General features: G+C 36.9%; 1 protein-coding gene across 1 annotated transcript in view; it reads right to left on the bottom strand.

Annotated features, from left to right (window-relative positions):
* Window positions 1-6,455: 6,455 nt before the first annotated feature.
* Window positions 6,456-6,939, bottom strand: part of si:ch211-127i16.2 (probable flavin-containing monoamine oxidase A) — a gene marked incomplete in the record, with an annotated part of 73,959 nt that continues 73,475 nt past the window's right edge. Inside the window, 1 exon segment of the mRNA XM_014002455.1 lies at window positions 6,456-6,939.

The raw sequence follows: 6,939 nt of genomic DNA on the forward strand, positions 1-6,939 counted from the left end.
AACGGCACCCCATAGTTTTATTTCTTATTGTGAAACATGTTAATTTGTAATAAGGGGGAGCTACKTATAATTTTCATACTCAAAATAAATAATACAAAGAAACTTTACCTGGATGACAGAAAGTCACAATTTGCAGTTAATATAACACTTTACTGTGTTATTTTTTTAAACCCATYAGTATCAACAAAATAAATAGTGTTAAAAATTGTTGCCTTTTTTCCTCAGTGTTCCAGCAGACACTCAGATCTTGTTTTTCCAACATCCTGGTGACAAAACAAGTAGTTTTTCAGTTCTCAGCTGACGCTGCTCTCTCTCTCTGAAGGACRGCTTCCCAGCAGCCGGCCTTCATTGAAGAACTCGCAGTGAGTTTCCTAATGAGTGCAAAGGTTCTGTGTGCTCGCCGCCAGGATCAGACATKCTGATTCTCCCCGTCAACCAGCAGCTTTACGTGTGCAGCGCTGCAGTTTAAATCTATCACTGCAGTTTTCTGTTTTGTATGCCTGAAAGCCGCCGTCCTTGACGCCACGCTGTCAGGGTATTATTGTTGCTGTAAACAGCAGCAGTTTGAGCCGGTGTGTGATTTTATATATCTGACGTGTCTGAATTTATTTGAATACCTTGGCAGCATGGCAATTTCTTTTCAGCCGAATGTTATTTGACATCTTTGTTTCTTGCTGGACTGTCTTATCTGATTTTCTCAGCATCGCAGCGGTGCGAACAAAGCTGGATTTGACGGACGCAGCCTTGATTGTCTTAAATGAAACAATGAATCAGAGCAAACGTTACAATCATACTTATTTTCAGGGATCAGAAGGTACTGAAAACATTCTTCAGGAGAGAAAGTGACAAAAAGGAACAAAACAAAAACCAAAAACAAAACAAATTTTTTTTTGTCAACCGTTTGTGTTATTTCAGAGGATGAAACGTGTATTTGTAGCCAACATGTCTCCTGTCAGCTTGAATGCAACATTTCATCTTTGTGTAATCTGTAAACTCTCAGATTATCTGTTGGGGACGAGTATCAGCTACGACCACACTTTATTTTAGCTCAACATCTGTTAAACTGTCCTGATGCATCTCAGTAATCCAGGTAAAAAAATCAAAAAAAAATTGTATAGGTCCTCTGGACGGGTTCTTCTCTAATGAAACGTTTCGTCTCTCCTCCAAGAGACTTCTTCAGTCTGAGAGTTTCAGGCAGAATTCAGGCTTTTAAGCCCTGCCTCCATGTGACTGACACATCACATGGCTATTGTTGACACCTAATTAACACTTATTGTTAACAGGGGGTGTAGTGATACTGGCAATGGCCGCGCTGTAGGAGGGGGACAACTGAAAACGGAGGCCTCCACCTCTGTTTAATGATGGACGGTCTTTCTTCACAAAAATGGCTTCTTTTACTCCTCTCTCAAACCAACGTTCCTCTCTATCAAGAATGAGAACATCCTCATCTCTGAAAGAGTGACCGCTGGCCTGTAAATGAGTGAAAACTGCAGAGTTCTGGCCATTAGATGTAGCTCGTCTGTGTTGGGACATTCTTTTRAACAGTGGCTGCTTTGTTTCCCCGATGTATAACTGGTCACAGTCCTCCTGGCACTTAACAGCATATACAACATTGCTCTGTTTGTGCCTTCTTGATAGAGAGGAACGTTGGTTTGAGAGAGGAGTAAAAGAAGCCATTTTTGTGAAGAAAGACCGTTCATCATTAAACAGAGGTGGAGGCCTCCGTTTTCAGTTGTCCTCCTCCGACAGCGCGGCCATTGCCAGTATCACTCCACCCCCTGTTAACAATAAGTGTTAATTGGGTGTCAACGATAGCCATGTGATGTGAGTATCAGCCACATGGAGGCAGGGCTTAAAAGCCTGAATTTTGCCTGAAACTCTCAGACTGAAGAAGTCTCTTGGAGGAGAGACGAAACGTTTCATTAGAGAAGAACCCGTCCAGAAGACCTATACAATTTTTTTTCTTTTTGATCTGTTAAACTGACTGAATAATAAAAGCTTTTTGTGTTTGGGTTAGTGAGATATTTTTCCAAACAGGGTTAACTCCAGTAAAGTTTCACTCAAACATCAAAGTGTTTAACAGGGATGACTCTCAGCTACTACCACACTCAATTATGACTCAGTTTCTATCAAACTGACTTTGAGACATTTTTGTTTTTGAAAGGAAGAACCAACTCCAAAGATTAATCAGCTGAAGATGATAGAGATTATTTTCTAAGAATTACATTAAAATCATCCATAAAATCACAGGATATTTTGCTGACAGACAAACTAAACAGGGATTTACATGATCAGCTGTCTTTCATAAATAAAGATGTATGTGCTGTAAAAACATACRTCGAGACTTGGTGAGAAAAGTTGAAGCACGTACAGCAGTCATTAAACCAGATGGGGGTCAGCTGCAGCTGCGGTGGGCTTTAATGCAATCATTTCTCAACCATATTTTCACTGATTGGATTGGATTGTGAAGACCAGGTTTGCAGAAAGGAGTGTAATAAGAGTAATGGTGATGAAGATGATGGCGATGTTTTAAGCTCTTTGCTTCAGCTTTAAGTGTAAAATGCTGTTCATCAACCAAACACAAAAGTTTTTACATTTGCTACAAAAAAATGTGTATCAGAGCATGTATTGCAACAACTTTAAGCTCAGCAGTGTAAAACTGGTGGAGTTGTAGCTGATTTTGTGTTTTATTATACCACTTTGCTGTGGCAGACATTAACATTTTTTTTTACATTTTATTCTTTTATCAAAACAAAATATATAAATTAAATGAAAGGGAGCAGAGGGAAGATGTTTTTTTTACATCTGCCCCCTTTTTTTTTTACTACAGAAGATTAGGTCCACTTAAAAAAAATAAAAAGAATTCTGACTTTAATCTTAGAATTATGAGAAAAAGTCAGAATTCTGAGTTTAAAGTCAGAATTCTTTTATTTTTTCAGTGGCCCTAATCCTCTTTCATATTTTCCTTTAAAGGAAATAAAAACAAAAATAATAAAACAGATGCTTTACAGACTCAAACTTCAGGAACAAAAAAGCAGCATCAGGTCTGTCATGTGAACAACAGTTTATGTCAATTCAAAACACTCAGTATCATTTTTTTCCAATAAACTAGCTTTTATCATCTTTTTAAACATAAATTTTTCTAGAAGTTTTAATATCATCAAGGTTATTCCATAAACATATTCCTTCAATTATAGCACAGTGTTCCTTAAACTAATTGAATTTTTTTGAAAATATTTATTTCGAGGTTAAATTAACTTTATCCTTTTAACAAAATTTTAATGAATATTTACTCATATTTTAATGAGCATTACACATAATTTGTAAGATACTATAATCTACCAAATTACAAAACTTTAATAATTTTAACTGATGAAATAATATATTTGTTATATGATAATGTTAACATATAGTTTGATATACAGTTAATATACAGTATAATTTATACAATGCCTTACACTTTATTCAACAATGCAATATTTTTTGCTACTTTCCTTCTTAAATAATAAGATCTTCATGTCAGCTCCTTATCTATGACAACAACCAAAAATGTAATTGACTCTATGAATTTTAAAACCATTAATTCAGAATGGGGCTTCTATGTATTCCTTCTATTACTAAATATCGTGTAGTTAATTTTTGTCCAAATTCAATATTTTATTTAGATGAAATCAGGTTTGCCTTTTTCTGATTTCTGTTTGGATGATCAACGTCTGTTAAATATTTTCACCAGAATAGAAAAATGTGGCTGTCATCAGCCAATAACATTTTAAAAGCTTTGACACATTGACCAAATCATTTATATTTAAAACAAACAGCTGTGGTCTAAGTACAGGACCCTGAGGAACTCCACATCTAACATTACATAATTCAGATCTTGCATTATTTACCTGCACCTGATTCAGTTGTAGATATTAATACAAGGATTACATCCTGAAAGTTTCCTTAAAATTTGTTCACTGGTCCATGAGATATTTTGCTATTAATACAAACAAAAACATGAACACAAACGAGAAAAAAAATTGCATTCCTCCATCAACTTCGGCTGCAGGCATTAAATATTCAGCTCATCTAGATGGACTAATAAAGTCCTCTTTGAAGGTTTAACATTTTCTCTAAATAAACTGAAACTATTTCAAAATATTTCCTGCTACCGGTAGTCAAACATGATGCAGACTTTCTGTCKTTGTTGGTCAAAGCTTTTTGAGAATGCAGAAAGAACTCTCATCAAATGTGGTCCTACTAGCAGAAACGTTGAACTGAACACTCGGTCGTCGTGGATTCAAACTTTACACTTAAGCAAATTAAACGAGAGACAAAATACTCCTCCTGCAAAGATCAATTTTAATTAAAATGGAAGACAAAATCAGTTGTAAGAGGTATCGACATTTACAGATGTGATCATGGTGCATGGGTAGTATTATACATTACATCAAAATCTATAGGACTTTACCTGAAACAAGCTTTGGGAACTTTTATCCAGCATCTGATTCTGCATGTCCATCACAGTCGTGGATTGTGTAATTTCCCTTCATGAGATCAATAACGTATCATTCATTCATTCATTCATTCATTCATTCATTCATTCATTCTAGAGATGGGACGTTGGCGAACGATCTGAATCTTTGAACAGCTCTTTACAACAAACGATAGGAGCCGAATCGCGGGCAGTAATGAGCCATTTGTAGTTTTATTTCTCTTATTCCTCATATAATCTTTATTTTTTCATACTTAAATCGCTCCCGCTTTGCTTTTTCACGGAAATAAGGCAGATTTGTGGAGTACAGAAGCTCAAGGTGAAAGGGGGAGGAGGGTATCCGCTTGACAAGCACATGGTTCCACCCACGTGACGAGATGACGTCATTACACATGGCTACATGATGATGTATTTTCCTACGTGATGATGTAATACGTTCAAAATCGAACGGCTTTTTTGAATGGCTCTAYGAAACAAATGGCTCCCCAAGATCCAGATCCTTCAAAGAGCCATTTGTTCCATCTCTAATYCATTCATTCAGTACAATATAGGCGTGACGTCCCCTGCTGCTGCTGGTGCCTATTAACTGTGCTTCTTTGGTACTGGAAGGGGAGGAGCTAAGGTCAGGTGAGGTTACCTGGAGCAGATATAAGGAGCTTGCATTCCTTGTATGGTAGCCTAGCCTAGTCGGACGGTGTTTGGTTCGGCGTCGACGGCGTGTCGTTGCGAGGTCCGGCGGGAGCACGCCTGAGGTGGCAGATGTGTGGAACACTAYGTCATGCAGGTGTCATGGTGGAGGTCCTGTTTGAAGATGATCCAGATTTAAAGCTCGGTGCATGGCGGAGGGCCAGGAGGCGAGGCGCACATGCTAATCTGACAGTTTCATGGCGAACGCCAGTGCGTCTGGGTTGCCTCCCRCAAAAACTCCTCAACCTTTCTCTTCAACAAACGCCTCTAAAGGGCTTCAATGGTGATGAGTGTCGTGTTCTCCCTTACTTTGTTGTGATCTTGTGAGCCAGGCCGTAACATGTGTAATGTGTTTCCATTAYATTATTGCGTTTACAAGGTAGTAACTATAGTCTGAAATGGTTAATTTAGCACTGTAAATGCAATATGTACATGAACAGGTTTGGCTCACTATTTGGCAAGAAAGTGGACAGTTTTGTCTCTTTCTCATCCTTAAGTAATGCATAATAAACACTTATAAATGGTTTATAAAATGTTTACAGATTAATGAAATGATAACACCTATAAACTATTTCTGAGCCTTATTGTAAAGTGGAACTCATTTATTTTATACTAAGTGATTTAACTGCATATATGTCTATGTGAGAGCTAATGGAGAGTTTAACTCAGATTTGTTGCTCTGATTTAAAATCGTTACGCAATTTTTTTTGGAAAACGTCTGAAACGTTAGTTCACATTTCAGAGTAATATTTATGGACATAATCCAACATGAAGACCATGAGCAATAAGGCACAGGTTCTAGTGCAGCTCTGTAAAATGACTTGTTTATGATCACAAACACTGATTACGCTGCACTGCAAAGTATGAATTTTTAAAGTCAGCGCTGCCCGCCTGAAGGCAAACACGAACACAAGTGCTTTGGCAGTTGTTTACAGAGCCTACAGTAATTACAGCAACATTACTGCAAGACTTTACTGGAGCTCTTTCACCGGACATAAAAACACACACATAAGACGGTGTGTGGAGCGAGTGCAGAAAATGCTAAACCGTCTCCTTTGTTTCCAACCCGTGTAGAGAATCGCGCACTCTGAAACTGTCACGGTATGAAAAATTCATAATTGTATTTTCTCCCAATCTGCRGAGCATCAAAGTATCAACGAAACAATCTCACTTTAGGATTTGTTATGAAACCTCGTATCTTTTTMTGTATTTTTATGACTCGGGGCTATGGTGGTAATGTTTTTGTGCTTCCATTCACAATGAAGCGAGCAAAGATTTAAAGGCTGAAAAATAACGTTTATGCAGTCAGATTTTATTTATTTCATTGTGCTTTTTCAGAAATTCAACCCTTGACTCCTTACTTCTAAGAAAGTTTTTTTTTCCCTTTTATTCCTCCACTTTATCAGTTTAGCTGTGCAGTGCTAAAACTGATCTTTTAYACAGATTATAAAAAATGTAGCTCAGGTGTTTTAAAACAGTTCTGGGGAAAGGTTACAAAAAAAATCAATATTTTATCTGTTGCAGAAATGAAGTTTGATTTTGACACACTGACAAGCTAAAACAGGCGTGGGCAGTTTTTGTTTTGTTGTATTTAAAAAAAAGAAACCAACCATACTTTGTACTTAAACCTGCTTAATAGTCTTTTTTTTTACCACTTTTCTTTTATGCAAAAATTTTAAATTTCAATTAGCTGCTACTGGTAATTAAGACAAGAAAATATGCTGTAAATATTTCTATAAATATGTGAAATTGTGATGTAAGTGATAAAGGAAAAT

Source organism: Austrofundulus limnaeus, unplaced genomic scaffold (assembly GCF_001266775.1).
Source record: "Austrofundulus limnaeus strain Quisiro unplaced genomic scaffold, Austrofundulus_limnaeus-1.0 Scaffold13, whole genome shotgun sequence".
Classification (NCBI taxonomy): Eukaryota; Metazoa; Chordata; class Actinopteri; order Cyprinodontiformes; family Rivulidae; genus Austrofundulus; species Austrofundulus limnaeus.